The sequence below is a fragment of the Rattus norvegicus genome, chromosome 18 (genome assembly GCF_021556685.1).
Source record: "Rattus norvegicus strain SHRSP/BbbUtx chromosome 18, alternate assembly SHRSP_T2T, whole genome shotgun sequence".
Lineage (NCBI taxonomy): Eukaryota > Metazoa > Chordata > Mammalia > Rodentia > Muridae > Rattus > Rattus norvegicus.
Window position 1 is genome coordinate 41,665,826 of NC_141551.1, and position 14,855 is coordinate 41,680,680.

General features: G+C 38.9%; 1 protein-coding gene across 1 annotated transcript in view; it reads left to right on the forward strand.

Annotated features, from left to right (window-relative positions):
• Arl14epl (ARF like GTPase 14 effector protein like) overlaps window positions 1-14,855 on the forward strand; it is a 30,951-nt gene that overhangs the window by 503 nt on the left and 15,593 nt on the right. The window lies entirely within an intron of this gene.

The following is a 14,855-nucleotide window of genomic DNA, read 5'->3' on the forward strand; positions in this document are numbered from 1 at the left end:
GCAGATAGAAGCAAGAAGCAAAAGGAAAGGAATCAGCAAACTCGCTCGCTCTCTGGTGCCCTCTGCTGGCAGAATTGGAAAAGTCAAAATATAGCTTATTAGCCTTTCCAGTCCTTGTATCCTAAAGCAAAGAATGGGAAGGTTTATCTGGCACAGAGAGTCAGCCGCTAGATCTTCAAGCCAGGTTAATATTAAATGTCCTGACTTTATTAGAAGTGAAATCACAGGCTTAATGTGAAGGGGCTAGCAGAGGAGGGGACACAGAATTCAACACTCATACTACCTTCTGCCCAATCCACCGACCTTTGGAGCTATCATTCATCTGCTTTCTTAGAACAAGCTTAGTCTACACCGAGAGTTGTAGTATAGCCAGGGATACACAGAGAAACTCTGTCTCACAAAACAAAAATCAAAACAAAGCACAAAAGCAACACAAAACAAGATTCAAAATCAATAGTATTGTAGGTTAGGAAGCTGCATCTGAGAGTTTCAAATTCACACATCTTCTCTTGGCCAGAAATAAATGATGTCAAGTAGTAAACTGTAAATAACAGGCAGGACGTTGTACAGACATGGTCTGAGAAAGGAAAACTAAGAATAGTTTTCAGGTTTGGGTTTGTACTGAAATGTTTTTAGATTTATTTACTTTATTTTTATATGTACAAGTGTTTTACCTACATATATGTAGTGCCTGAGGTCATCAGAGGACATCATATCTACAATAATTCAAGTGACAGATGGTTACGAACCACCAAGGCATGCTGGGAACTGAACTCATGTCTTCTGCAAAAGCAACAGGTGCTCTTAACCCCGGACCTATCTCTCCTAAAAAGAAAGTTTATGTAACTGTATGTAAATAGATTGTTGTATACACATTATTTAGATCAATTTTTGTGGGACTTGTGACCTTATACTATCAAATTACTTTCTGTAATGGCTAATACTTGCATTTAAAAGTTATAGTCTATGAAGAAAGCAGCCTACAATGTTTTTGATAATATAAATAAATCTCATACCTAAATATAACCTAGGGACATCCCAGTGTTACTCAAGAAAGCTTGAATGCTCAGTTTTGTATAGTTTCTATAAGACACATACAACCATGGATTAAATTGATTTAAATGATGCCAAGATTGCAAATAAAAAACTTAGTATATCATAAATCCTAATAATTTATTGCCTACTGTCAAAATTTTGAAAAGCATTACTGTTCAACTTTTGGATAGATTTCAAGCAGATTGTTTTATAATTTTCTTCGAAAGTATCTAATGATTTTGTTTTGCACTGTATATGTTTTTCTACATTTAATATATACTTGCCCAAAGAATCCTTTTCCTTTTTTAATCGGGTATTTTCTATTTACATTTCAAATGTTATTCCTTTTCCCGGTTTCCTGGCCATAAGCCCCCTATTCCACCCCTTCCCCTTCTTCTATACGAGTGTTTCCCCTCCCCAACCACCCCCCTCATATTTCCCTACACTGGGGGGGGGGGTCCAGCCTTGACAGGACCCAGGGCTTCTCCTTCCATTGGTACCCAACAAAGCTATTCTTGGCTACATATCTAGCTCTCAGCTGGAGCCATGAGGCTGTCCTTGTGTAGTCTTTGGGTAGTGATTTAGTCCCTGGGAGTTCTGGTTGGTTGGTATTGTTGTTCTTATGGGGTTGAAAGCCCCTTAAGCTCCTTCAATTCTCTCTCTAATTGCTCCAAGGGGACCCTGTTCTCAGTTCAATGGTTGGCTGCTAGCATTCACTTCTGTATTTGTCATGTTCTGGCTGTACCTCTCAGAAGACAGCTATATCAGGCTCCTGTCACCATGCAGTTCTTGGCATCAGCAATATTATCTAGTTTTGGTTGCTACATATATATATACATACATATATATATATACATACATATATATATATATATATATATATATGGACTGTATAACCAGGTTGGGCAGGCTCTGAAAGACCATTCCTTCAGTCTCTGCTTCAAACATTGTCTCCATATCCCCTCCTATGAATATGTTTGTTCCCTCTTCTAAGAAGGACTGAAGGATTTGCACTTTGTTTGACCTTTTTGAGCTTCATGTGGTCTGTGGATTATATCTTGGGTAATTCAAGCTTTGGGGCTAATATGCACTCATCAGTGAGTGCATACCATGTGTGTTTTACTGTGATTGGGTTATTTCACTCAGGATGATATTTTCCACTTCCATCCATTTGCCTATGAAGTTCATAAAGCCATTGCTTTTGACAGCTGAGTAGTACTCCACTGTGTATGTGTACTATATGTTCTGTATCCATTGCTCTGTTGAAGGGCATCTGGGTTCTTTCCAGCTTCTGCCTACTATGAATAAGGCTGCTATAAACATAGTGGAATATGTGTCTTTGTTGTATGTTGGAGCATCCTTTGGGAATATGCCCAGAAAAGGTATAGCTGGCTCCTCAGGTAGTTCAATGTCCAATTCTCTGAGGAACCTCCAGACTGATTTCCAGAATGGTTGTACCAGTCTGCAATCCCACCAACAATGTAGGAGTGTTCCTCTTTCTCCACATTCTCGCCAGCATCTGTTCTCACCTGAGTTTTAGACATTCTGACTGGTGTGAGGTGGAATTTCAAGGTTGTTTTGATTTGCATTTCCCTGACAACTAAGGATGTTGAACATTTCTTTAGGTGTTTCTCAGCCATTCGGCATTCCTCAGCTGTGAATTCTTTGTTTAGCTCTGAACCCCATTTCTAAAAGGATTATTTGGCTCTCTAAAGTCTAACTTCTTGAGTTCTTTGTATATTTTGGATATTAGCCCTCTATCAGATGTAGGATTGATAAAGGTCTTTTCCCAGTCTGTTGGTTGCCATTTTGTGCTAATGACAGTATCCTTTGCCTAACAGAAGCTTTGCAGTTTTATGAGGTCCCATTTGTTGATTCTTGATCTTAGAGCATAAGCCATTGGTGTTTTGTTCAGGAAATTTTTTCCAATGCCCATGTGTTCGAGATGCTTCCCCACTTTTTCTTCTATTAGTTTGAGTGTATGTGGTTTGATGTGGAGGTCCTTGATCCACTTGGACTTAAGCTTTGTACAGGGTGATAAGCAGGGATCGATCTGCATTCTTTTGCATGCTGACTTCCAGTTGAACCAGCACCATTTGTTGAAAATGCTATCTTTCTTCCACTGGATGGTTTTAGCTCCTTTGTCAAAGATCAAGTGACCATAGGTGTGTGGGTTCATTTCTGGGTCTTCAATTCTATTCCACTGGTCTATCTGTCTGTCTCTGTACCAATACCATACAGTTTTTATCACTATTGCTCTGTGATACTCCTTGAAGTCAGGGATGGTGATTTCCCCAGAAGTCCTTTTATTGTTGAAGATAGTTTTAGCTATCCTGGGTTCTTTTGTTATTCCAAATGAATTTGCAAATTGCTCTTTCTAACTCTATGAAGAATTGAGTTGGAATTTTGATGGGGATTGCATTGAAACTATAGATTGCTTTTGGTAAAATGGCTATTTCTTCTGTATTAATCCTGCCAATCCATGAGCATGGGAGATCTTTCCATCTTCTGAGATCTTATTCAATTTCTTTCTTCAGAGACTTGAAGTTCTTGTCATACAGATCTTTCACTTGCTTGGTTAGAGTCACACCAAGGTATTTTATATTATTTGGGACTATTGTGAAGGGTATCATTTCCCTAATTTCTTTCTCAGCCTGTTTATTCTTTGAGTAGAGGAAGGCTACTATTTGTTTGAGTTAATTTTATACCCAGCCACTTTGCTGAAGTTGTTTATCAGGCTTAGTAGTTCTCCGGTGGAACTTTTGGGATCACTTAAGGATACTATTATATCATCAGTAGATAATGGTATTTTGACTTCTTCCTTTCCAATTTGTATCCCTTTGACCTTCTTTTGTTGTCTGATTGCTCTGGCTAGGACTTCAAGTACTATATTGTATAAGTAGGGAGAGAGATGGCAGCTTTGTCTAGTCCCTGATTTTAGTGGGATTGCTTCAAGTTTCTCTCCATTTAGTTTAATGTTTGCTACTGTTTGCTGTATATTCCTTTTACTATGTTTAGGTATGGTCCTTGAATTCCTGATCTTTTCAAGACTTTTATCATGAAGGGGTGTTGAATTTTGTCAAATGCTTTCTCAGCATCTAATAAAGTGATTGTGTGGTTTTTTTCTTTGAGTTTGTTTACATAGTGGATTATGTTGATGATTTCCATATGTTGAACCATCCCTGAATCCCTGGGATGAAGCCTACTTGATCATGATGGATGATCATTTTGAAGTGTTCTTGGATTTGGTTTGTGAGAATTTTACTGAGGGTTTTTTTTTTTTGCATCGATATTCATAAGGGAAATTGGTCTGAAGTTTTCTTTTTTTGGTTTGGTCTTTGTGTGGTTTAGGTAGAAGTGTAATTGTGGCTTCGTAGAAGGACTTGGGTAATGCTCCTTCTATTTCTATATTGTGGAATAGTTTGGATAGTATTGATATGAGGTCTTCTATGAAGGTCTGATAGAATTCTGCACTAAACTCATCTGGTCCTGGGCTCTTTTTGGTTGGAAGACTTTTAATAAATGCTTCTATTTCTTTAGGAGTTATGGGATTGTTTAGATTGTTTATCTGATCCTGTTTTAACTTGCTACCTGGTATTTGTCTAGAAAATTGTCCATTTCCTCCAGATTTTCCAGTTTTGTTGACTATAGACTTTTGTAGTAGGATCTGATAATTTTTTGAATTTCCTCAGATTCTGTAGTTATGTCTTCCTTTTCATTTCTGATTGTGTTAATTTGGATACACTCTCTATGCCCTCTGGTTAGTCTGGCTAAGGGTTTATCTATCTTGTTGATTTTCTCCAAGAACCACCTCCTTGTTTTGTTGATTCTTTGTATAGTCCTTTTTGTTTGAACTTGGTTGATTTCAGCCCTGAGTTTGATTATTTCCTGCCTTCTATTCCTCTTGGGTGTATTTGCTTCTTTTTGTTCTAGAGCTGTTAGGTGTGCTGTCAAGCTGCTAATGTATGCTCTCTCCAGTTTCTTTTTGGAGGCACTCAGAACTATGAGTTTTCCTCTGAGCACTGCTTTCATTGAGTCCCATAAGTTTGGGTATATTGTGCCTTCATTTTCATTAAAGTCTAAAATGTCTTTAATTTCTTCCTTTATTTCTTCCTTGACCAAGTTATCATTGAGTAGAGCATTGTTCAACTTCCATGTATGTATGGACTTTCTGTCACTATTGTTGTTATTGAAGACCAGCCTTAGTCTGTTGTGATCTGATAGGATGCATGGAATTATTTCAACCTTCTTGTATTTGTTGAGGCCTGTTTTGTGATAGATTGTATGGTCAATTTTGGAGAAGGCACCACGAGGTCCTGAGAAGTTATATTTTTTTGTCTTAGGATGAAATGTTCTAAAAATATCTGTTAAATCCATTTGGTTCATAACTTCAGTTTCTCTATATCTCTGTTTAGTTTCTGTTTCCATGATCTGTCCATTGATGAGAGTGAGGTGTTCAAATCTCCTACTATTATTTTGTGAGGTGCAATGTGTGCTTTGAACTTTAGTAAGGTTTCTTTTATGTATGTAGGTGCCCTTGCATTTAGAGCACAGATATTCAGGACTGAGAGTTCATCTTGGTGGATTTTTCCTTTTATGAATATTAAGTGTCCTTCCTTATCATTTTTGACAACTTTTGGTTGAAAGTTGATTTTATTTGATATTAAAATGGCTATTCCAGTTTGTTTTCTTCGGAATATTTGCTTTGAAAGTTGTTTTCCAGCCTTTTATCCTGTGGTAGTGCCTGTCTTTGTCTCTGAGGCATGTTTCTTGTATGCAGCAAAATGTTGGGTCATCTTTACATATCCACTCTGTTAGTCTATGACTTTTTTTTTTCGGGGGATTGAGTCCATTGATGTTAAGAGATATTAAAGAATAGTGATTGTCCTGTCCTGTTATTTTTGTTGTTAGAGGTGGAATTATGTTTGTGTTTATCTCTTCTTTTGGTTTTGCATTTTTTTAGGGTGTATTTTCCTTCCTTGTGTTGGAATTTTCCATCTATTATCCTTTGTAGGGCTTGATTTATAGAAAGATATTGTGTAAATTTGGTTTTTGTCATGGAATATCTTGGTTGCTACATCTATGTTAATTGAGAGTTTTGCTGGATATATTAGCCTGGGCTGGCATTTGTGTTCTCTTAGGGTCTGTATGACATCTGCCCAGGATCTTCTGGCTTTCATAGTCTCTGGTGAGAAGTCTGGTGTAATTCTGATATGTCTGCCTCTATATGTTACTTGACCTTTTTCCCTTACTGCTTTTAATATTCTTTCTTTTTTTCTTTCTTTTTCTTTCTTTTTTTGTGCATTTGGTGTTTCAACTATTATATGATGGGAGGAATTTCTTTTCTGGCCCAATCTATTTGGAGTTCTGTAGGCTTCTTGTATATTTATGGGCATCTCTTTCTTAAGGTTAGGGAAGTTTTCTTCTATAATTTTATTGAAGATATTTACTGGCCCTTTAAATTGGGAGTCTTTGCTTTCTTCTACACCTATTATCCTTAGGTTAATCTCGTTGTGTCCTGGATTTCTTGGATGTTTTGGGTTAGGAGCTTTTTATGTTTTATATTATCTGTAATGGTTGTGTCAGTGTTCTCTATCTTCTGCCCCTGAGATTCTCTCTTCTATGTCTTGTATTTGGTTGGTGATGCTTGCATCTATGATTCCTGATCTCTTTCCTAGGTTTTCTATCTCCAAGGTTGTCTCCCTTTGTGCTTTCTTTATTGTTTCTATTTCCATTTTTAAATCCTGGATGGTTTTATTCAATTCCTTCACCTGTTTGGTTGTGTTTTTCTGTAATTCTTTAAGTGATTTTTGTGTTTCCTCTTTAAGAACTTCTACTTGTTTACCTGTGTTGTCCTGTATTTCTTTAAAGGAGTTATTTATGTCCTTCTTAAAGTCCTCTATCATCATCATGAGATGTGATTTTAAATCCAAACCTTGCTTTTCCAGTATATTGGGATATCTAGTATTTGCTTTAGTGGGAGAACTGGGCTCTGGTGATGTCATATAGTCTTGGTTTTGTTTGCTTCGGTTCCTGCACTTGACTCTTGCCATCAGGTTGTCTCTGGTGTTACTTTGTTTTGCTGTTTCTGACAGTGGCTTGACCCTCATGTGAGCCTGTGTATTAGCACTCCTGTAGAACTGTTTTCTTTCAGTCGTATATGGGAAGAGAGAGCTGCTTCTGGGTTTGTGCCAAGAGCCAAGCCTGCTTACGCACCCTCTGTCCCTGGAATGTTTCAGGAATATCAAGCCCACTTAACCCTCTGGGACACCTTGCTCTCTGTTCTTATCACTTTCACATCCTCTGTCTCCGGCCATCTGTTTCTATCAGTTTATACCTGCAATTTATGGTTTAGGGATATAGGCAGGGTGGTGGCACTAATGGGTTGGCCTGTGATGATTGGAAGTCCTGGGTGGCTTCCCGCCTGCTTGTCTTTATGAGCCGCTGTTTTTAAATAAAATTTCAGAGTTTGATCAGACCATAGACTTGCTCTCCTTCTTTAAACCTCCTGTCCCCTATTCTTTCGCCCCCTCTCAGGTAACCCCCACAGGTCGGGGCAGGTTTGTGTGGCCTGAAGCCTCCAGGTGGGTTGCTTGATGCTGTAGAGTTGGTCTTACTTCTGCTCTCAGAGGTGTGTAGGCGCTCCTGGTGACTGGTTTTCAGCGCAGGCAGAAAACCTCAAGAATCCCTTTCTCAATAGTACAATGAGAATGTTGTTCTACCTTAATGATTTTCTCTGGGACCTCCTAGAAGAGTTTGGTGGTTCATAAATGTTTTTTGTTTTGTTTTTCCTCCCTCTTTCTCTTCATCTTACCAGCATTTTTTATTAACTTTAAGTTAGCATATAAAATAACAGGTTTACATTTAAACAACCCCATAACTCCTAACTAAATAGAAGTAGTCATTAAAGGTCTCCCAACCAAAAAGAGCCCAGGTCCAGGTGGGTTTAGTGCAGAATTCTATCAGACCTTCATAGAAGACTTCATACCAATACTATCCAAACTATTCCACAAAATTGAAACAGATGGAGCACTACCGAATTCCTTCTATGAAGCCACAATTACTCTTATACCTAAACCACACAAAGACCCAACAAAGAAAGAGAATTTCAGACCTTATGAATATCGACGCAAAAATACTCAATAAAATTCTGGCAAACCTAATCCAAGAGCACATCAAAACAATCATCCACCATTATCAAGTAGGCTTCATCCCAGGCATGCAGGGATGGTTTAATATACAGAAAACCATCAACGTGATCCATTATATAAACAAACTGAAAGAACAAAACCACATGATCATTTCATTAGATGCTGAGAAAGCATTTGACAAAATTCAACACCCCTTCATGATAAAAGTCCTGAAAAGAACAGGAATTCAAGGCCCATACCTAAACATAGTAAAAGCCATATACAGCAAACCAGTAGCTAACATTAAACTAAATGGAGAGAAACTTGAAGCAATCCCACTAAAATCAGGGACTAGACAAGGCTGCCCACTCTCTCCCTACTTATTCAATATAGTTCTTGAAGTTCTAGCCAGAGCAATCAGACAACAAAAGGAGATCAAGTGGATACAGATTGGAAAAGAAGAAGTCAAAATATCACTATTTGCAGATGATATGATAGTATATTTAAGTGATCCCAAAAGTTCCACCAGAGAACTACTAAAGCTGATAAACAACTTCAGCAAAGTGGCTGGGTATAAAATTAACTCAAATAAATCAGTAGCCTTCCTCTACACAAAAGAGAAACAAACCGAGAAAGAAATTAGGGAAACGACACCCTTCACAATATTCCCAAATAATATAAAGTACCTCGGTGTGACTTTAACCAAGCAAGTAAAAGATCTGTACAATAAGAACTTCAAGCCTCTGAAGAAAGAAATTGAAGAAGACCTCAGAAGATGGAAACATCTCCCATGCTCATGGATTGGAAGGATTAATATAGTAAAATTGGCCATTTTGAGAAAAGCGATCTACAGATTCAATGCAATCCCCATCAAAATACCAATCCAATTCTTCAAAGAGTTAGACAGAACAATTTGCAAATTCTTTTGGAATAACAAAAAACCCAGGATAGCTAAAACTATCCTCAACAATGAAAGGACTTCAGGGGGAATCACTATCCCTGAACTCAAGCAGTATTACAGAGCAATAGTGATAAAAACTGCATGGTATTGGTACAGAGACAGACAGATAGACCAATGGAATAGAATTGAAGACCCAGAAATGAACCCACACCCCTATGGGCACTTGATTTTTGACAAAGGAGCCAAAACCATCCAATGGAAAAAGGATAGCATATTCAGCAAATGGTCCTGGTTCAACTGGAGGTCAACATGTAGAATGCATATCGATCCATGCTTATCACCCTGTACAAAGCTTAAGTCTAAGTGGATCAAGGACCTCCACATCAAACAAGATACACTCAAACTACTAGAAGAAAAAGTGGGGAAGCATCTCGAACACATGGGCACTGGAGAAAATTTCCTGAACAAAACACCAATGGCTTATGCTCTAAGATCAAGAATCAACAAATGGGATCTCATAAAACTGCAAAGCTTTTGTAAGGCAAAGGACACTGTGGTTAGGACAAAACGGCAACCAACAGATTGGGAAAAGATCTTTACCAATCCTACAACAGATAGAGGCCTTATATCCAAAATATACAAGGAACTCAAGAAGTTAGACCACAGGGAGACAAATAATCCTGTTAAAAAATGGGGTTCAGAGCTAAACAAAGAAATCACAGCTGAGGAATGCCGAATGACTGAGAAACACCTAAAGAAATGTTCAACATCTTTAGTCATAAGGGAAATGCAAGTAAAAACAACCCTGAGATTTCACCTCACACAAGTAAGAATGGCTAAAATCAAAAACTCAGGTGACAGCAAATGCTGGCAAGGATGCGGAGAAAGAGGAATACTCCTACATTGTTGGTGGGATTGCAGACTGGTACAACCATTCTGGAAATCAGTCTGGAGGTTCCTCATAAAATTGGACATTGAACTACCTGAGGACCCAGCTATACCTCACTTGGGCCTATACCCAAAAGATGCCCCAACGTATAAAAAAGACATGTGCTCCGCTATGTTCATAGTACCCTTATTTATAATAGCCAGAAGCTGGAAAGAACTCAGATGCCCTTCAACAGAGGAATGGATACAGAAAATGTGGTACATCTACACAATGGAATATTACTCAGCTATCAAAAACAATGACTTTGTGAAATTCATAGGCAAATGGATGGAACTGGAAAATATCATCCTGAGTGAGGTAACCCAATCACAGAAAAACACACATGGTATGCACTCATTGATAAGTGGATATTAGCCCAAATGCTTGAATTACCCTAGACGCCTAGAACACATGAAACTCAAGATGGATGATCAAAATGAGAATGCTTCACTCCTTCTTTAAAAGGGGAACAAGAATACCCTTGGCAGGGAATAGGGAGGCAAAGATTAAAACAGAGACAGAAGGAACACCCATTCTGAGCCTGCCCCACATGTGGCCCATACATATACAGCCACCCAATTAGACAAGATGGATGAAGCAAAGTGCAGGCCGACAGGAACCGAATGTAGATCTCTCCTGAGAGACACACCCAGAATACAGCAAATACAGAGGTGAATGCCAGCAGCAAACCACTGAACTGAGAATGGGACCCCCGTTGAAGGAATCAGAGAAAGAACTGGAAGAGCTAGAAGGGGCTCGAGACCCCTTATGAACAACAATGCCAACAAACCAGAGCTTCCAAGGACTAAGCTGCTACCTAAAGACTATACATGGACTGACCCTGGACTCTGACCTCATAGGTAGCAATGAATATCCTAGTAAGAGCACCAGTGGAAGGGGAAGCCCTGGGTCCTGCTAAGACTGAACCCCCAGTGAACTATACTGTTGGGGGAGCGTTGTAATGGGGGGAGGATTGGGAGGGGAACACATATAAGGAAGGGGAGGGGGAGGGTTTAGGGGGATGTTTGCCCGGAAACTGGGAAAGGGAATAACATTCCAAATGTAAATAAGAAATACTCAAGTTAATTAAAAAAAAAACAGGTTTGATTATGAGAGCCCCTTGGGTAGGGGCTCTGTGTTTTCTTTTTCTTAAATGTCCAATAATAAAATACAAATATATATATATATATATATAATTTTTATAGTCTTGGAATCAATGAGACAAGAACCTAGAAGCTACTAACTTGGTGAGTTTTGTGTGTCTGGCAATGTTTCTGAGTGAAAGACTATCTGAGCAAGAAAGAAAGCCTTTGCCACAAGGACACCCCATTGTTCTTATACGCTTACTCTCTCTTTCCCCTTTTCCCTTATGATCTTCCCTTCTCCTCGAATGGTCTCCTTTCTAGTTTCAACACACACACACACACACACACACACACACACGCACGCACGCACGCACGCACACCTTTTTTATTTACTTTTTTTTTTTTATTAACTTGAGTATTTCTTATATACATTTCGAGTGTTATTCCCTTACCCGGTTTCCGGGCAAAAATCCCCCTCCCCCTCCCCCCTCCCCTTCCTTATGGGTATTCCCCTCCCAACCCTCCCCCCATTGCCGCCCTCCCCCCAACAGTCTAGTTCACTGGGGGTTCAGTCTTAGCAGGACCCAGGGCTTCCCCTTACACTGGTGCTCTTACTAAGATGTTCATTGCTACCTATGAGGTCAGAGTCCAGGGTCAGTCCATGTATAGTCTTTAGGTAGTGGCTTAGTCCCTGGAAGCTCTGGTTGCTTGGCATTGTTGTACATATGGGGTCTCGAGCCCCTTCAAGCTCTTCCAGTTCTTTCTCTGATTCCTTCAACGGGGGTTCTATTCTCAGTTCAGTGGTTTGCTGCTGGCATTCACCTCTGTATTTGCTGTATTCTGGCTGTGTCTCTCAGGAGCGATCTACATCCGGCTCCTGTCGGCACACCTTTTTTAAATTCATGCTTTCTCTATGAGAGAAATCCAGCTTCTATATGTGGTTTTGACTCTGACTTATTTCACCTAACAGAATTATTTTCATTTCCATGTATTTTCTAGCAAATATCATGAATATGTCTTTCTTTATGGCTAAAAACAATTCGATATGCTGATGGACATCTTAGCTGGTTTGATTTCCTGGCTGTTACAGATAGTGTACTATAAACATGAATGTATAAGTATTTCTGTAGTATGTTGACTTGGTCTTTTGGGGTATATCAAACTGCTATAACTGAGACATATGGAAGTTCCATATTGACTTATATTGTGACTACCTCAGTTTATATTACCACCAGCGGTATGTAAGACTCATCTTTCCATGCACCCTTGCTCCCATTTGTCATCTAATTTTATGATAGTAAGTCAAATTTTGACAAAGATGGGACAGTAGCTCATGGTGAAATGTTCAATTTTCTAGTTTGCCCCCGTTACTCTGCTATGCAGATATGTCACTCTGAAGCCTCCTCTGGCTTTATTACACATATTCTGTACTCATTTTAGAATGTCTCCTCTTTAACTGTACAATAACAGGCTAATGAATCTTACCTGTCAGAGATGGGCATTTCTTCTGTTATTTTGTCTTTTTTTTTTTTTCCGGAGCTGAGGACTGAACCCAGGGACTTGCACTTCCTAGGCAAGCGCTCTACCACTGAGCTAAATCCCCAACCGGGATGGGCATTTCTTAACTGTGTACATGTTGACATATTCCTGGTCTTTCAGAAACATATCCTTCCCTAATGGGAAATCCTTAAAATAGCGAGGAGTCTGTTTTACTTTGAAGCTATTTTAGTTTTAATGCATAGGGTCTCAGTTCCACCACAGCCACTGAAAATTTATCTCCTTTCTGGACTAGGGCTTTTGCACCATCTGTTGGACATGTTTATTTTATGCATATAAGAGAGAAATGTTGAAAAAAGAGAGTAGGGCTAGCGGGCAGGGCCTAGCAATGGTTATTTTTGTAGTTCCACTAGGGAGAGAGCAGAGGAATGAAAAGCAATGAACTAAGGCCAGATCTTATGAGAGCAGAACATCAGAAGTACAGCAGAATATGAAAATGTTATGAATGTTCGTAGACGTATAAGACATGGAACAAAGAAAGATAAAAAAGGACAAGAGCCAAGAAGTTCACTCTCTTTAGAATGAAAAGTGTCTGAAATAAGACATAAATAAATGATGTGATAGGTAGAAAAGGTGACTGCACAAATGACAGCACAGTGATATTACAGGCAAATAAGAGAAATGAGTTAGAACATTGAAAGGCATGATTAAATTCCACGGGAAAAAAATCACCAAACTCTCACAAAGAAGAGATTTAAAACCCTCTGCATTGTTATATCTTCTTTCTAATCAATAAAGTACAGCCACTTTTACCTATAAGCCTATACAACACCATCTTAGCTATTGTCTTAGTTGGTGCTCTGTTGCTATGAAGAAACACCATGACCATCACAACTCTTACAAAGGAAAGCACTTAATTGGAGCTGCCTTACCATTTTAGACATTTAGTCCATTGTTATCATGGTAGGGAGCATGATGGGATACAGACCTCGAGGTTGTTGGAGAAGGAGCTAAGGTAAGAGCTCTACATCTGGATCCACAGGCAGTAGGAAGACAGAATGCTTCTGGACCTGGCTTGGGCTTTTAAAAACTCACCTCCAGTGACACACTTCATCCAACATAGCCACACTTACTCCAGCAAGGTCCTCCCAAGTATTGGTACTCAGTGATAACCAAGCATTCAAATATCTGAGCCCATGGAGACTATGCTTATTCAAACAACAACAGATGTCTACAATATCACATGCTTTCTTGATAGTCATTTGTTGTCTTTTACTTTCTTTTCAATTTTACAATTTATCCATTAACATAAAACTTCTTGTAGCTGAAGTTTTGCAAAGATCTTCATTTTTACAATAAATTTGCTAAGGAAAATGCTTACTTTAGAACTTTTATTAGAGGGCTGGAGAGATGGCTAAGCAGTTAAGAGCCAAGGACCCGAGTTCAATTCCTAGCATAAACACATGGAGATTCACCACCATCCATAACTCTCATTCCAGGGAACCAGATTCCCTCTTCTGACTTCTGCAGGTACCAGGCATACACATGGTGCACAGACATCCATGCAGGCAAAATACTCACGTATTTTTTTAAAGATATCTAAAATAGAAAACAAAGCCTTTTAAAAATGTACCAGATAGCTATAGTTTCCATTGAACAAGCAACAGAAGGTATTTGTGAAAGAGAGAATAATAGGTCCAAATTGAGGTTATAGCAAATATAACTGTGTCTTGGGACTGGGACATATTCCATTTTAATAAGGGTGCCATGATATTGGTAAATCAACTAGTAATACACATTAGCATAATAATTACAGTTCTAGCAGAGTATTTGCTATAGTAGTAAACAGAAAATAAAACAGTAATATAACAAAATAATTACATTAAAAAAACCTGTTAGGGGGCTGGAGAGATGGCTCAGCAGTTAAGAGCACTGACTGCTCTTCCACAGGTTCTGAGTTCAATTCCCAGCAACCATGTGGCTCACAACATCTGTGATGGTGTCTGATGCCCTCTTCTAGTGTCTCTGGAGAGCAACAGTGTACTCACATATATAAAATAAATCTTAAAATAACAACAAACCTGTTAGCCTGCCTGTCATATTCACTCACAGTACTCTGTTCAGGTTGGAAACAATGTAAAACCCTGTGAGGTATCCCCAACAGGGGGCTGCCAGAGGTCCTGAACATACCTTTCTGCTTGTTCCCTCTTGGTTGTCTTATTCTGTCTGCCTTGTGGCCAACCACACCATTTTTTTGCCATTTAGGAATGGCACATCTT